This window comes from Periplaneta americana, chromosome 3 (genome assembly GCF_040183065.1).
Source record: "Periplaneta americana isolate PAMFEO1 chromosome 3, P.americana_PAMFEO1_priV1, whole genome shotgun sequence".
NCBI lineage: Eukaryota > Metazoa > Arthropoda > Insecta > Blattodea > Blattidae > Periplaneta > Periplaneta americana.
In genome coordinates, this window is record NC_091119.1 from 64,792,242 (window position 1) to 64,808,609 (window position 16,368).

Genomic DNA, 16,368 nt, shown 5'->3' on the forward strand with positions numbered 1-16,368 from the left:
TTTTGTTTGACCACAATCATGAAATTATTAGTACAAACTCCTAAAACTGAATATCCAGTACCACTTTGAAATGTATGCTTAAGAATACTTACTCCTAATAATTTAGCTATTCTGGTTATAATTGCTGTCTCCGTTAGCATAATTCCTTCTTCATTATCTTCTTTCTTCAACTCATTATACATGTGAACTACAGATTTCTGAAGAGTACTCTGAATGCCGCACATTTTCTTCCCTGGAGGAATGACTGCCACGCTATGTCCTCTCTTTGACATTTTAATAAAAATCTAAACACGAAAGGAATGCATTAAATTGTGAAATAATATTTCTATCGATTACCCACGTGCATTATCACCGTTGCTTACGAGATTATAATCCCGTAAGCAACGATTATCACGCCCAAGTATATTATATTTATTTGTACTTATCCGACTATTCTTGAATTATAACCACAACGCAAAACATAAAATACGGTAACTATTATGTATTAATATTAATATTAATAAATTATTAATAAGTTCAAGTTTCACTATCTTCCAGTAACCGATTCATAAATCTAGTAGTCCACATCTGTGGAGCAACGGTCAGCACGTCTGGCCGCCAAACCAGGTGGCCCGGGTTCGAATCCCGGTGGGAGCAAGTTACCTGGTTGAGGTTTTTTACGGGTTTTCCTTCAACCCAATACGAGCAAATGCTGGGTAACTTTCGGTGCTGGACCCCGGACTCATTTCACCGGCATTGTCACCTTCATTTCATTCAGACGCTAAATAACCTAGATGTTGATAAAGTGTCATAAAATAACCCAATAAAATAAAAATAAATCTAGTAGCATTTAGTTTTGTGGGAAGCCAGTACCGAAAATGCTTGTCACAGCTACCAACATAACAGTTACAAAAACACTACCAATTGTAGTATTTGTCAGTACTGCAATTCGAAACGAAGTTGGCAAAAGAAAATTCAACCTTCAAACTAGAAAATCACCATAATCCACTAGAATATGTAGTAATGGGGGAAAAATGGTTAGGTTTCACCCTTACGGTATTAAGTTAGCTGGTCTTCCCTAAAGAGCAGAATCTGTTCGAGGTGCAAGAAGGCGATAGTCCTACCAGTAGTCATTTCTACAATCCATATAGTTTATGTACTTTGAGTTGTCGAACAAGTTCCACTGGAAACGCTTGACATGAGGTTCTTATTCCTAACGTTCATTTTAAGTTAAAGATTTTGTGTGAATATGTGTATGATTTCGAATATCTACACAGATAAAATCTTAACGAGGACCTATATCTGCATGGGCCAGAAAGTTTAGTTTGACTCTCAATGCAAGAAAATCACAAGCAATCCAATGGGACATCAACGTCTATTATGCAATATTACTCCTGCTCTTCCAGTGAAGTTAAACAACACAATAATCCCTTTTGCTTCCTGTGTTAAAAACCTTGGAGTTTACTTTAATAAACATTTAAACTGGAATAACCAAGTAACCCATATTACCAAAAAAGTGTTTTCCATACTACATTCCTTAAACAGCATTCGAAAATTCCTTCCGCTATCACTCAAGAAAATACTAGTGGAAACACTAGTAATGCCCCATTTCGATTACTGTGATTTTCTACTGACTGACCTCAATGTCAACCAGTCGCAAAAATTACAATGTGTTCACAATTCTTGTGTTCGCTTCACCTGCGATGTCCGTCGCGCTGACCACATTACCCCATCCTTCCAAACTCTAAACTGGCTATGGCTTAACGAACGTAGAAATTTTCATTCTCTTGTTCTCCTTTTCCAAGTCCTTCACACTTCTACACCTACCTACCTTGCCTCCCGTTTCAGTTACCTGTCATCATATCATAATCTCTTCACACGCACGCAAAATAGTCTCATACTAGCCATACCAACACATAAGACATCATCGTATTCATCATCATACACAATCTCGCTCTCGCGCTTGTGGAATACCCTACCCAGTGACATCAGAGACTGTCGGAATTTAGTAGCGTTCAAAAGCAAGCTTATTAAGTATTTTCTTACTGCGTAGAGTAGGTTTAATTTTTACTTAATCAATAAAAGAAATGCTTCTCTCTTCTTAACTTTTACAATAAACTGTCTAGCTTTCATTAATCAGTTAATCTTTTAGTACTTTGATTTTTATTGTATTTGTAAATTTAATATTAATTGTAATTATAATTGTAATTGAGGGGCTTAGAACAAAAAGCAGGTAAGTGACATTATTTAAAAAAATGAGGTAAGTGCGGGTTGTGATAGCCCAAAAGGATGTTTCTTTGTGATAAAATCAGGTAAGTGATCACACTGTGCAGTGCTGCTATATGGGCATCATTTCACCAGACTAGTGTATAATATTCCATTGCATGTAGAACTTTAACTGTAATTTCCTCAAAACTAGGTTTCCGTCACTTACCTGCTTTTTGTTCTAAGCCCCTCAATTGTATTCTTAATATTGTAGCTGTAATCCCCTGGTAGAGGGGAAGAGAAAGCCTGATGGCCTTATCTCTACCAGGTTAATTAAATAAATAAAATAAAATAATAAAATATTTCAGATAACCGAGAAGAGCATCACTTTAAAAAAGGCTTCTTAAGGTCAATCATGGAAAGAATGAGTAGGTACCTTTTTATTCTTACACTCCTACATTAATACTAGAAAATAATTATACCACACTTTGACGTATAAATTGTAGCGACGTGATGATTGCAATCACGTAGACCTTCCGTTTTCTCCACTTAACTAAAATTGCTGGATATGGACTTACTCTGGGACTAGTTACTACTTGGCGACTCACACTTGTAGCTACGTCCAATAGAATAAGAAAGCGACATTATTGAAAATGTACTTCAATTCTGAAAATGCAGTTAGCTCTGAATTCGAGATGTATTGTTAGATAAACATTATTTTAGTCTGAAAATACTATCTATTACGCCATATGTAATAAAATTAACTTGTTCAAAGTTAAACACATACGAATGTATAGCTTCAAAAAAGAAATCAAAATTACGTGTTACAAACTCGCACATACTATTTAAAGAATATTATACACCTGCAAAGCTTTTGTTCTTGGGTTTTATATTTATTTTCTGCCCTACTTTATACTATTACTACGATTTTTTTTAAGACTGAAAATCTTATAACACAATACTTATTAAAAATTAGTTCTCATGAGCTGAAGTTTTACTGAGGAATAACTTCTTTTAGGCGAGTCAAAAGTCTAAATGACTGTGTGTATGCATCCATCAATACATAATAGGCTACATACATACACACATACACACACACTATGCGCCTACATACAGTAGAACAAGTGGACAGCTTCAAATACTTGGGATGTAGGCTACTATAAGCAGTAACATGAGCTGCTGCCAAGAAGTCAAAAGGAGGATAGCAATGGCCAAGGAAGTTTTTAATAGAAAAAGGAACATCTTCTGCGGACCTCTGGAAAAAGGACTAAGGGAGAGACTAGTGAAGTGCTTTGTATGAGAGACTAGTGAAGTGCTTTGTATGGAGTGTGGCATTGTATGGGGGCAGAAACATGGACATTACGACGAAGTGAAGAGAAACGATTAGAAGCATTTGAAACGTGGATTTGGAGAAGAATGGAAGTGTGAAGCGGACAGACAGAACAGTGGCGAAGCGTGAGGTCAAGACCAAGGCATGCACTACTCAATTACCATAATTTCTCTTTGAAGGGATGGGACATTCATATAGATGTTTATTATTATTGTTATTATTATTATTATTATTATTATTACTATTATTATGTATTAGTTATTTGAAAGTAATTTCTATTTTGTATAATAGAAGAAAAGTTAATTATTTTCATTACTCACCGTTCTACTTATATATGAAATCCAGCCACCGCTCCTTCTTGACGAATTCCTCAATGACTGTATCATAAAAAGTTGAAATTGAGATTGTCTTAATTGATTTTAACATCTGCTTTTCAATGGAGATGACGGCAAATCCACTTAAACGGTCTTCACTCATCGTACTGCGGGCATAGGTTTTGATACGTTTCAGTGTGGAAAACGATTGTTCTATCCCAGCTGTTTTTACAGGAATGGTAAGAATGAGATTGCACAATTTATACAATTCGGGCAACAATTCTTGGAGTCCACTTGAAGTTATATGATCTAGAATTTCGCGGATACTTTTCATGTTCTGAAACGTAAGTTTCTTAAAGATGACATTACACTCACTTCGAAGAGAAACAGTGTCAAAATAGCTGCCGTATGTTTCTTGAAGTCTGGTTAAAGCAGACGTGGGAAACTCATTTTCGTACTGCAAGAACTTCGAAGAATCAAGAAGTTCAATGAATTTTAGCAACGCAATATTTTCAAACCAAGTGTTCATTTGCATTGTAATGTCAAGAATTTCGACATAGAGTCTACGGAACGAAAATGTTGGATCTGCTGGGTGTCAAGAACAACTGCTCTTTTTTTTCTTGGCGGCTGCGATGGACCAGCCATCTAACACTGCGATCATAGCAATCGTCGAAATTATTTCTCATCTCTGACAACAGTTTACTCGTTCCCATCACTTCCTTAGAGAAAAACCCAATGTCCATGTTTAGTTTGGAGTATCTTATAAAGGTGCTCCGTAAGATCAAAAATGTCAGAGAAAACAGTTTGTGAAATCCTCTAAAAAGCAAGGAAACCCTTGGATGCACCAACAGAATCACCATCCCAACAAGTTAAATTTTCTAGAATTGAATTAAAAACTGCAATGAAACTCTCATGGTCACTTTTGATTACCCTGATCAATCTTTCATTATAGTTACAACGAGTTAGTGCTACTTTGGGTAAATGACGGCCTGCAATTTCATCCAGCAACTGGGTTCTTTTAGTAGAATGTGAAAAGAAAGACATTAGACCGCTAAGGGTACTGAAAAATATTTTACACTCTTTTATGTAGTTAACAGATTGAGTGAGAACTAAATTAAGCCTGTGGGCTAGCAATGGACAAAGAGGGCATTTGGAAAAGATTGTCTAACCAACGCTTGTGTACCACCCAGCATTCGAGAAAACACTGCAGCCCCGTCATATGCCTGAGCTACAATTTTCTTGGAACAATTCAGATCATTAACTACTGTCATCATCATCATCATCATCATCATCATCATCATCATCATCATCATCATCATCAAAGCTTTCAAACCACTTTTGAACTGTTTCAGCCTCAGAATTCATGCGTCATTCATTGGTCGGCCCTGCTGTCTTCTTCCATTTGGAGTGTATTTCATTATCAATTTTGGTAATCTGATCTAGACATTCATTCATTCATTCAATCCAATTCGTGACTGCAAGCAATAAACTAAAGTAGATTTTGTTTACTATTTTCACACAACATTATTTTCAACCTTTTTGCGTAAAATTAAACCACCACTCTAGATGCAAACAGACAAGGAATTTCACTGATAGCTTTATTTCACCTCTTCGATGATCAGTTGTGAAGACTCAAATCCCAGATTTCAGGCATGGCTACAAGACATATTATGAAACACCCAGACATGTAACTGAATATTTGAGATTGTGCAAGTGCTTGTTATTCAAGAGAAATGTACAGTACTAGTATATGATCTAGTATAAATAACGATTTGTAGTCATCTTCATCAAGTGCGTATATGGTTTAGGCAGTTTGCCTGTTTCAAGATCAAGCGTTTTATGACTGATCACGCCATCTCTTCATTAGTCATCCAACACTTCCTTTGATAGTACATTCTTCTTGGTATGGTATAGGTTGTTGGTTCATTCTTAATAGGTGTTCAGGCTATTTTCGTCTATACTGTTGCAATTTACCAAGTAGTCCTGTAACTTTAAGCTGCTCTAGGATTTCCTGGTGATTTGTAGAATTTTGACAACTCTAAATGACAGTAAATAGTTAATGACGGTCGAAAAACTACGGAATAATAATAATAATAGTAGTAGTAGTAATAATAATAATAATACAAGAACAGCAACAATATTAAAATAATAATAATAATAATAATAATAATAATGAGATTGGCATTATGTAATGTCTTTTCATCGTACATATCTTGTGAAGAAATTTGGGAATCAGAGTTACTGTTGGCAGTGGCACCAACTTATATGGGCCCATGGGGCCCGAGCCCACTCAATAATTTGTCGTGTTATTATTATTATTATTATTATTATTATTATTATTATTATTATTATTATGATTATTATTATTATTATTATTATTATTATTATCATTTATTATTATTATTAACATTGTCATCATTATCACATCGTCGTCTTATTTTAGGTGAATGATTTATTAAAATCAGTGGAGACAGATTTTTAAATACCATTGTTGGGCTCTTGTATACAAAGAGTTAGCTAGTTAATAATAATAGTCAACTCATCATGTTTTTAAATTTGAAATCGAACAGAATACATCTTAAGAGGAAAGCAACAATGAACAGTTTAATTTTTCTTCATTGAGTAGGGGTGCTTAGTAAATAAAAGAACAAAATCAGTTGACTTCAATTTTAGTTTGCGCGAACGTCGCTGTGCGATTAACTACTTAATGTGATTTTCTTGTGCTGTTAATCAACATCATGGATAAATTTTTAATTAAAAGACCGCAGATAGATCCTACCAAACGTGAGTGGGAACCCAACGATCATCAACAATCATCCAGTTCCGATACAATGGATTTGCATTACGTTAAAAAATCAGCTGATGTACAAAGTTCGTCTTCACATATTTCAAAACTTTGTGATTCTGTTTTGTAGTACGAAAGCGAAATAAAGGGTGCTGGTAAGGGTAGAATTTTCCAAAATTCATGGCAGGACAAATATCCGTGAATTTTACAATGAACACAAGAAAGTGGTATTTTATAAAGTAGGCCTATGCAAGGAAGCTAGTGATAAAAAACTATTAAATTTCTCCACCAAAGCAGACCTTTGTTTCATTTCATCTGGCTTTTCCAACTGGAAATATGCCTTAAGAAAATTTAGTTCCCATGAAATTTCCCAGTGCCACAAAGAATCAGATCCCAAAGTACTGGTGGTGCAGAGTGCAGTAAATGTTGCATCCAGTTTGAATCTTGCGAAGTTGCAAGACCTTCAAAATTCTCGTATCACCTTACATAAACTATTTTCATCGTTGTTATATTTATCAAAACAGGGACTAGTAATCCGTGGGCATAAGGACAAAGCAAGTAATTTCCATCAGCTTTTGAAATTGCGATGTGAGGACTCTCCAGAACTCAGGCAATAGATGTCACTGCAACAGGAAAATTGAGTTCGTACCTCATACCCCCACATCTTTTTGCCATCTTATTAAGTCAAATCGTTTTGAAATTACCAGACAGTGTTCCTTTACTTTCTTTTGTTGAAACTAGCACTATTTTTATGTACTACTCGATCGCTCAAGTTCATGCATTAGCTTCGAGAAATAAACTTAGAATTTTCATTGATATACCCCTCAAATCCTCTGAAAGAAATTCGAATTATACCGTGTCAAGGAACTGCCCAATATAAACGGAACAAGTAAACTGTCTCGAATGTGATTATCCTTATTTTGCTATTACATCGAATCGACTTTATTACGCTCTCCTAGAAGAACGATATGTTTATAATTGCCACAGCGATTCCTACACCCTATGCCCACAGACTCTGTAATATTTTCAGCTACCCAGCCACACTGCCTAGCAGCTCTATTCCTTGGACAATCTACATCAGCCCTGGAGATCTGTGATTGACGCATCATTGGACTTCAGTGCTCACCTATCTGGCATCGCCTACCACAGAAACTTTTGGATCTACAGTGTGCCCACTGTGACAAAGCTCACAAAAAGTTGTATGTATGCCAACAACTCCCAAGCCAATACTCAATCTGTGTTGATCCACAACACAGGAATTCTAGAAGCCTCTGCAAATTGTTACTTTTACTCACAAAATTTTAAACTGTTTCCCCTCAACATGGGAAATATTCATGCATGATATAAAATTAATGATATAGTAATACCTGAAGTAAACAATGACTTGTTCAGTTTAGATGGTCTCGCCCCAGAAATTACTTTAGATCAAATTAAAGTAATTTTACCTACATTATTATAAGACTTCCATACTGATGGCATAACCATGCAAAGAATTAAAGATAAATTAAAGTAACCAATTCAGTAAATATGTTGGGCGAGCAAGACAATCACTCAATGAGTTTCACAATTATTATAGTTCTATGCATTTTATTCGGATTATTTTCTATTATACAGATGATCCAGTGCTGCAGGAAGAAGCTGTATGTGATTGTGTCTCTCCAACGCCCCAACCAAGGAGTCCTGAGGAAAGTCGACACCCAACCCTCAACGACTACACTGATAGCATCAACGGAGACCATAACCTCGCCAGAACATCCTACTCGAATTACTCCTCAGCATTGCAGCATCCAAGGAAGACAAGAAGAAACAATTGAATTTGTAGCTAGGAAGAATTGATGTCATTCTGCAAATCAAGCTTTCAGATATAACTCCCTGTAAAGTTGATTTGAATAATTTCGAGGGAAAAATTGTTCCGGGGCCGGGTATCGAACCCGGGACCTTTGGTTAAATGTACCAATGCTCTACCAACTGAGCTACCCGGAACTCTACCAGACACCGGTCCAATTTTTCCCTCTATATCCACAGACCTCAAAGTGGGCTGACAACCGTCAAGCAACCAACACTGAGTGCACACTAACTCTGTGTGACTTAAATTGTGGTTTTTTGTAATGTACAGTGACGTGTATTATGCAAATCAAGCTTTCAGGTATAACTCCCTGTAAAGTTGATTTGAATAATTTCTGATGTCATTCTGTTTATCATGTCATAATAGGTTAAGCACACTCAAATGACGTAGTAGCAATTGTGTGATCGGTATAGAACTCTCTACGTGAACCGTGACTACTACTAAATGATATAGTTACGTTTCACGCGACAATATAATCAAACTAAAATCTAACCCTCCTAGTTAACCACCTAACAGACCATGTATGAACCCCACCGACTAGGATCGAACCTTGGAGTCACCCCGTGCAACTGTATTGAATGAATGATAGTCGCTGGCGTAACGTAAAGTTCACAAGCTATGAATGATGGCCACTAGCGCAACATAAAGTTCGCAAGCCATGAGTGGAAGAATGATCATTACACACTGCAGACAGTTATTGTTGCTCCACAGTGGATTCTAGTAAGGAAGTGGAAAAGCACGTGCTCTTCTGTAGCATCGTCTTTTTCATTGGGGAGAGCATTGTTATGCCCCGCTAATTTAAGGGATAAATTACGGTGGTCATATATAGCAACTGTCATGAATTTCATAGCAAGTTTTACGGACAGCACCATGTATATACAAGTCCTTGACGACTTGTATGCGCCAGCAGAAAGACGACCAGCATCTGGACTAGAGTTGTCAAGCTAGTGCAGAATGCAACGCTAGCATTTCCTACCTTTATCTCCCACGCGCTAAGGTCGCGTGGATGATTAGATCGTTCCATAGCCCTCTCTTGCTTTGAGATCCATATTGAAACTATGCTGATGGCAGGAAAACCCATGATCTTCCTGTATGTTAAATTAACGCAAATCTAGCGTTTACATCGAGAGTAAGACTGGCGTATACAAAATACATCTCAGTAGTCATGCTTTTTCCCGCGACCCGAATAGCATCATGATGCTACCGATCTAATACAACTGAAGATTTCTGCGGAGCGCATCCAGAGACAGTTCAGATCAGCCTAGGAGTGGAGAGCAGTAGAAGCCGACAAAGAGAAGCTGGAGTCATGGCGACCACGAATGCACCCATTACCACATTCGTTTTATGTAAGTCAAAATAATTTTCCGATTGCTACTAGTGTCAGAGTAATTTACCACATAGATTATAATAAGGAAATATCAGTGCTTGAAACTCAGTGAACTATGTATATTTCAAAGTTCTACTTTGAACGCAACTACTTAGACATAATGGATTTTTCCGAAGTTTCTGAATGGTACTACCTCACGAGATATTTTGATGGGCAATATTATTATCAGTATTCGGGAATGCAAGCCGAATGGTACCTAAGTCAACAAACGCCTTTGTAGATAAATTCTGTAAACGATTTTGCATTGTTTCCGAAGTTAGTTCGACTAACTGCATCTTATGTAACCAAGCTAACGCACTGAAGTTTCCATATTATTTCATTGTTTAAAGGTCATTCCATGTCAAAGGACCTTGTATGCAAAAAAATTAAAATATGTCAAAGTAATGTAATATCCATATTTTTAGAGTAGATGAAACTTTATATCAGATAAACAGTTAATTTCATGAAAATATTAAATTATGACTTTAGCATTAATAGTATTGCTGACAATAGAGAAAATACACCTCATATATAGCCTGCTCTGATCTTTGCTCGCTTTTGCGTGAGAAACTTGCTGTATAGATGTTCTACAATCTACTCTGAAATTTTGGAGCAAATCAGGCGAGGTTTTCAAGTACATAGGATTAAATTGACTATGCTTCTGTCTGTGCTTGCTTTTACATGAATGTTCGTAACAATGTTTGAAATTTGTAGGCTAAATGTTTATTTTTTTAATTAATTTGAATAGCAGTGGTATTTTTTGTAAATAAAGAATATCTATGTCACATTACTGTTGATAAAAATATGCAATCTTAAGATATCTCCAAGTGTCACACACGCAACACTTTCAATTTAGAATTTACGTAGAATGTTAATGTTCCTCAAAATTTCTATTACATCATCTTAAAAGTATACATTTTATTTATATCACCAACAAGTTATAATCATATTCATAATCCAAGCGAAAAGAATTGTAATACAACCTCTGGGCACACTTCCGAACAGGGGCAGCGGTATTCCCTCTAAGGTTAGAGCCCACACACCTAAACTGGGCTCTAACCTTAGGGGAAATGCCACTGCCCCTGTTCGGAAGCACGCCCCAATCTTCACTTGGGTGAGAAGGAAATGCATCATTTCATCACACACGCAACAAACATTGACATTTTACTTTTGTTAAGTGTATTATTCTTAACAAACTCAAAATTTCATAACTGAATTAAGTAATTGATGGTATAATATATGAAAATAAAAATGTTAGTAATTGATTAACTAGTGGACTTACTCGTGTTAATTATGTAAGTTTGTGCGGCTTACAGCTATTTCGGTGCATCATCACACCATCTTCAGAGCCTACTAGATCTAGTACACGAGTAAGTCCACTAGTTAATCAATTACTTATATTCAAGTGTTAAAAGTAGTGTACGCAAGAATCAAAATGGAAAAATGTTAGCTCTTAAAACATTTAATTTAGATTGTCTTTTGTAAGTGAATCTGCTGTCAAAATGTCACACACGCAACCATGGAATGACCCTTAATCAACTGCATTCAAATACAATGTATGGTTTATTTTACCACTCTGTTTTCATTTAAAATCATGTAACTGAGTAGGTATATCCTTGATTCTCTTTTATTGGTTAAGTAAAGTAAAGTCAAGTAAAGGAACAAGAAATATATATAACTAACTAGACCTGTTAGAGATTTTGCAACTATTCATGACATAGCTAAATAGCTAAATGTGTAATCCATGTATACCAGAAAGTTTTACAATATATTATAGTGTAACCAGTGAAGTGACTTATTTGATTTGATTAAGGTAATATTCTTCGAGCCTGATCCAACCTGTGATCCTGTTCTTGAATACGCAGTACCTATCTAAGATAATACCTGGACCATTACCATCCTGAATTATCCTGACTTAAACATAATTTGGTGCCAGAATATAAACATAACATAACTGTGACCAGTAACACAGGCCACAAGAAACTAGTGCCCACCAACAAGGCACAATAGCACATATACACACATTCACACCGTGAGAAATTGTTGCTAGGCATTACCTAAATACACAATAATCACTGAACTTTATACACTAACGTTGTACACTTGAAGAATCGAGAGTTTCATTACATGACTTCTAAGCACACTGAATGCCATATGGCTACTGGAGCTCGATTGCGCAGGACAAACGGTTAGCGTGTGGCAGAAACCACACAGGGAGTGGCTGGCCGCCTTTTCTGAGATGTATGATAATAATAGCTCTGTACTTCTCATAAGTAACTTAACATACTTTTTCTTAGTGCAAGTATCATTTCAAAAGTTAAACAATATGAAAACTTGACCAAGTAAATAAACAGATCTCTAGCTAATATTGTTAGTTTTTGTAAACCAAAAGGGTTAATTATTAGAATGCAGTCTTTATTCGTAATATGACATGAAACAGAACTAAATCGTAAATATTCTTGGAATTTTAACAAAACAAAATTTGCAGTATTGTTGAGAACTGCTGTTCTTATAGCAAAATTTTTTTATCTATAAAAATTTGTATAAGATTATTTGATATAAAAAAATAAACTTTCTTTTATAAAGCATAGTTATATCACAGTCTAGTATATACAGTCACGAAGCTTGAGTTGATGAGGGTACTAGGAACAATAGACTGTCCAGGTACTATTTCGCATTGTCTGTAATCAGGCGACAGTAGCAATCCTAGTGGTTAGCAACTATCTATGGATGCATATTTACTACATATTGAGCTTTGTGACTGTATATACTACTGTATGGTTATATGGTAATGAAATAGAAAGTTGAAATGTATGTTCTCTTTTTCTTACAAGTGCAATGAATTTCTAATCTTTTATATTTATGTGGATTAATTTTTCTATAAACAGTATTTACGTTAAGGGAAATTTTTAGTTTATTGTTTTTATTATGTTAGTTTTTTTTATACAAACTACTTTATTTACATAATGCTGCTACATTACCTTACTTACAATACACATCATATACATACAAACTGATACTATGTGCATCATATACATACATAGGGTATTTACAGACAAACTAATACTAGGCTATGATACAAGTTTGTTGGTATTTCCCCTCTTTCTTTATGTACAGAAAAGATATTGTATAATTCTTGCGTGTTCTTGCTCACTCTTATGTGACTCTTTATGTTTCATATACAATTCATAGCTATCACAATCACATCCTTCATTTTGTAAGATATAATGCACCGTGTTTCCAAGAATCCACACACAAGCATCCTGTTTAAACTTAGAAACTAATTTAAAATCTGGCCTCGTTAGGATATAAGGACTAAACCATGGGTATCGATCAATCCTCAATCCCAGGAAATAGTATTCCATACATCGCCAAATAGCCTGTGTTCTGGTACATCGTCCAAAAATGTGAGTCAGAGTTTCAGGTTCACCACAAAACTCGCAATTTGGATCATTTAACAGTTTTATCTGATAATGTCTGTGTCTAGTGGCTATTAAATCTTGAATAACTAAGTACCACGATGACTTGACCGGAGCATCTAGTATTTTATTAGTAATATTTTCCCAGAGTTGCACTAGATTAACTCCAACAGGAAGAATGTTGACTACTCACATTGTTAAAAACTCCCCATATTGTTGTATGTGTCCATAGATTTCCTTTTTTGTAGGACAAACATTTCCCAATCCAGTATATTTATGTAACTCTCTTCCTGCATGTATATTCATAAATATTTAAACATGGAAGGTATGTTTCGTAAATCAGGTGGATTCCTAAGGTCAACCTTTGGTCTCCACTGTTGAAACCACACTGCTGATATTGTGTCTATGTTATTTTGGAGAATCTGATTTCGATAAAGAAATAACGTAGTACATTTTGTAGTTACATTCCATAAACCTAACCCACCTTCGTCAGGAGCATGATACAAGGTGGATAATGGTACTTTAAATATACATCCTTCCATAAATACCATAACATGACACTTGTGATTTGTCTGCTATGACTCACCGTAATTGGAAATACTTGCGCCAGATACCATAAGGCAGATAATATAAATGTATGAATAAACCATACTCTTTCATAAAGACATCCCTCCATTTATATATCAATGTAAGTCTTTTTATTTTTTGGACAACCTTACTCCAATTTATACTGTGCATAGTATTGGGAAGGCGATGATAATATATTCCCAGTATTTTTTGTTGAGCTACAATTTTTATAGTTTCAAATCTTGGTTGCTCTGTCCATACCCCTATAGGCAAGGCAGTCGATTTCCTTTTATTGATTTCTAACCCTGATACTGCCACAAAGGGGTGTAATACTTCCCCCAATTGAATTTTATCATTTTCATTATTTATAATTACACTTACATCATCAGCATACACTGTAGCAACTAGCCTAGCATTCCCGAACCTGTATCCTGAAAGTTTCCCATGTAATAAATATAGGAGCGGATTTAGTGCAAGGGCAAATAGAAGCAGGGCATCCTTGTCTAATCGATCTGGTAATAGATAAAGCAGCAGTGAGAAACCCATTAATTTGTATGACAGCACTAATATCAGTATAGAGACATTTCAAATACGATAAATGTTGGATTGAGCCCATGCCAAGCTAAGACTTCAGAGATACCTATGACTAACACAGTCAAAGGCACATTGGAAATCTAAAGAAACAAGATATTTGTGGGATCTACCATGCAGACTAGATGCTACAACGGCTCTTAATTGACATACAACATTAAATATTGATCTTCCAGACACTGCACAATTTTGAGAGGGGTGTATAATATCCGAAAGCAGAGGTTTGATTCTATTTGTTAAAACTCTTGCAAGTAACTTGTAATCATAATTTAACAAAGATATTGGTCTATAATTCTTAATTTCCGTTTTCTCCCCTCCTTTATGAATAAGTACTATAATTCCACGTATTTGAGGACCTAGTTTATTTTTACATAAAATTTGATTAAACATTTTTGTCAGCATGGGTCCTATACATTCCCAAAAAACTGCATAAAACTCATGGGGTAACCCATCCTCTCCTGGTGTTTTAGATCTTTTTCCGTGCTGTAGAGCTGTAAAAATTTCTTTTTGCGTTACAGAACTTTCTAATTTTTATTCTCAATTTCTGAAATTTGTTTTGGTGCCGGTAACTCCAAGTTAAAAATAGACCCATTCAACTGTTTCTGTTCTACAAAAAATATCATAATGTTCTCTCACTGCTTTACATATTTCACATTTATTCGTAACAATCTGGCCTGCTTTATTTGTTATCGCAAGAATCGTGTTTTGTTGCCGTCATTTGACTAGTTCATACAAATAATATGTTACTTCTTTCATTGTTGGTGCAATTCGTTTCTCTACTTCTAACCATAAGGCCCTGTATACATTTATGATAAACAGACAATATCTGAGCTTTACATCTAGATATCATTTTTTTACTCTCAGGGGTAGGTATATAATTACTAGACATCGGATTTTTAGGCACTAAAAATAGCAGTTTTAGGCGCCTAAAATAAGCTCAAAATTTGTAAAATTAGGCTCTATTTTAATGAAAATAGGCATTTTAGGCACATCAAGGTATCATACTTATTTCTTTCACTGAAATTTTTAGTTATACACTAAAATACGCACAAAAAAGTATGTTTAAACATTAAAAAAGAATACTATATTATATTTATAAACAGAGCTGCACAAATTTAATATATTGAAACTAATGAAATAATGATTATTGATATCAAGATTACTCATTTTAAGTTATTGAAATTCAGTTCCATGCTCAGACTTTATTATAATTATCTGCACAGTACACCACCAGAATTTTTTCTAAATTCTCCACAGTTAACCTTTGCCTTTTGTCACTGAGAATCATTTTGAAAGCAGAAAAACTTCTTTCAACCGAAACTGATGTGAGAGGCGCAAATTTTAAATTAGGTACAATAGAAACACCAATACTTACTGGAACATTTACACTTTCCCCCGATATCACTCTTGATACTTTTTCCAACAATGAAAATCCTACATTCTTATTTAATACGTTGTCCCACTAATTTTTAACTTTTTTCCCAGTTTCGCCCAAAGCAGAATGTATGTTCACTTGAGCTTCCTTTACTATTGCTATTTGGCTACAAAGAGATTGTTTTTCACGTTCTAATTGTCCAATGCTTGCAGGTATGAAAGAAAAGTTTGATGTTATGTAGGCAATATCGTTTTTCACTCGTGAGTCATTCAGACAATCTTTCACTGCTTTCACACATGCTGCACTATCAGTTTCAGGTAATTTATCAATAACTGTGACCACTTCTTTAAAATACTTAGAATAATACACCACTGACTGAATCCAGGTTCCCCATCGTGTAACAACCGGCTGAGGTGGGAGTGGGATATCTGGAAAGTTCTCTCTGAATATTGAAATCCTGGATGGGGCTTTACAGAAACATTTTTTTGTGTTAGAAATAAACGAATTGACAAGAGGAAATTCATTCCGGATTATTTCAGAAACCCTGTGAAGGCCATGTGCTAGACAGGTTACATGCGTGAGGTTAGGATA

At 35.3% G+C, this 16,368-nt stretch overlaps 1 long non-coding RNA gene and 1 other non-coding gene across 2 annotated transcripts; one reads left to right on the top strand and one right to left on the bottom strand.

Moving 5' to 3' along the window:
* Window positions 1-899: 899 nt before the first annotated feature.
* LOC138696111 (uncharacterized) lies at window positions 900-11,611 on the top strand. The gene is made up of 2 exons (XR_011331236.1): window positions 900-1,182; window positions 7,644-11,611. It is a non-coding gene; the product is annotated as an uncharacterized lncRNA (long non-coding RNA).
* TRNAN-AUU (transfer RNA asparagine (anticodon AUU)) lies at window positions 8,523-8,596 on the bottom strand. Its single transcript has one exon. It is a non-coding gene; the product is annotated as a tRNA-Asn (tRNA).
* Window positions 11,612-16,368: the final 4,757 nt, after the last annotated feature.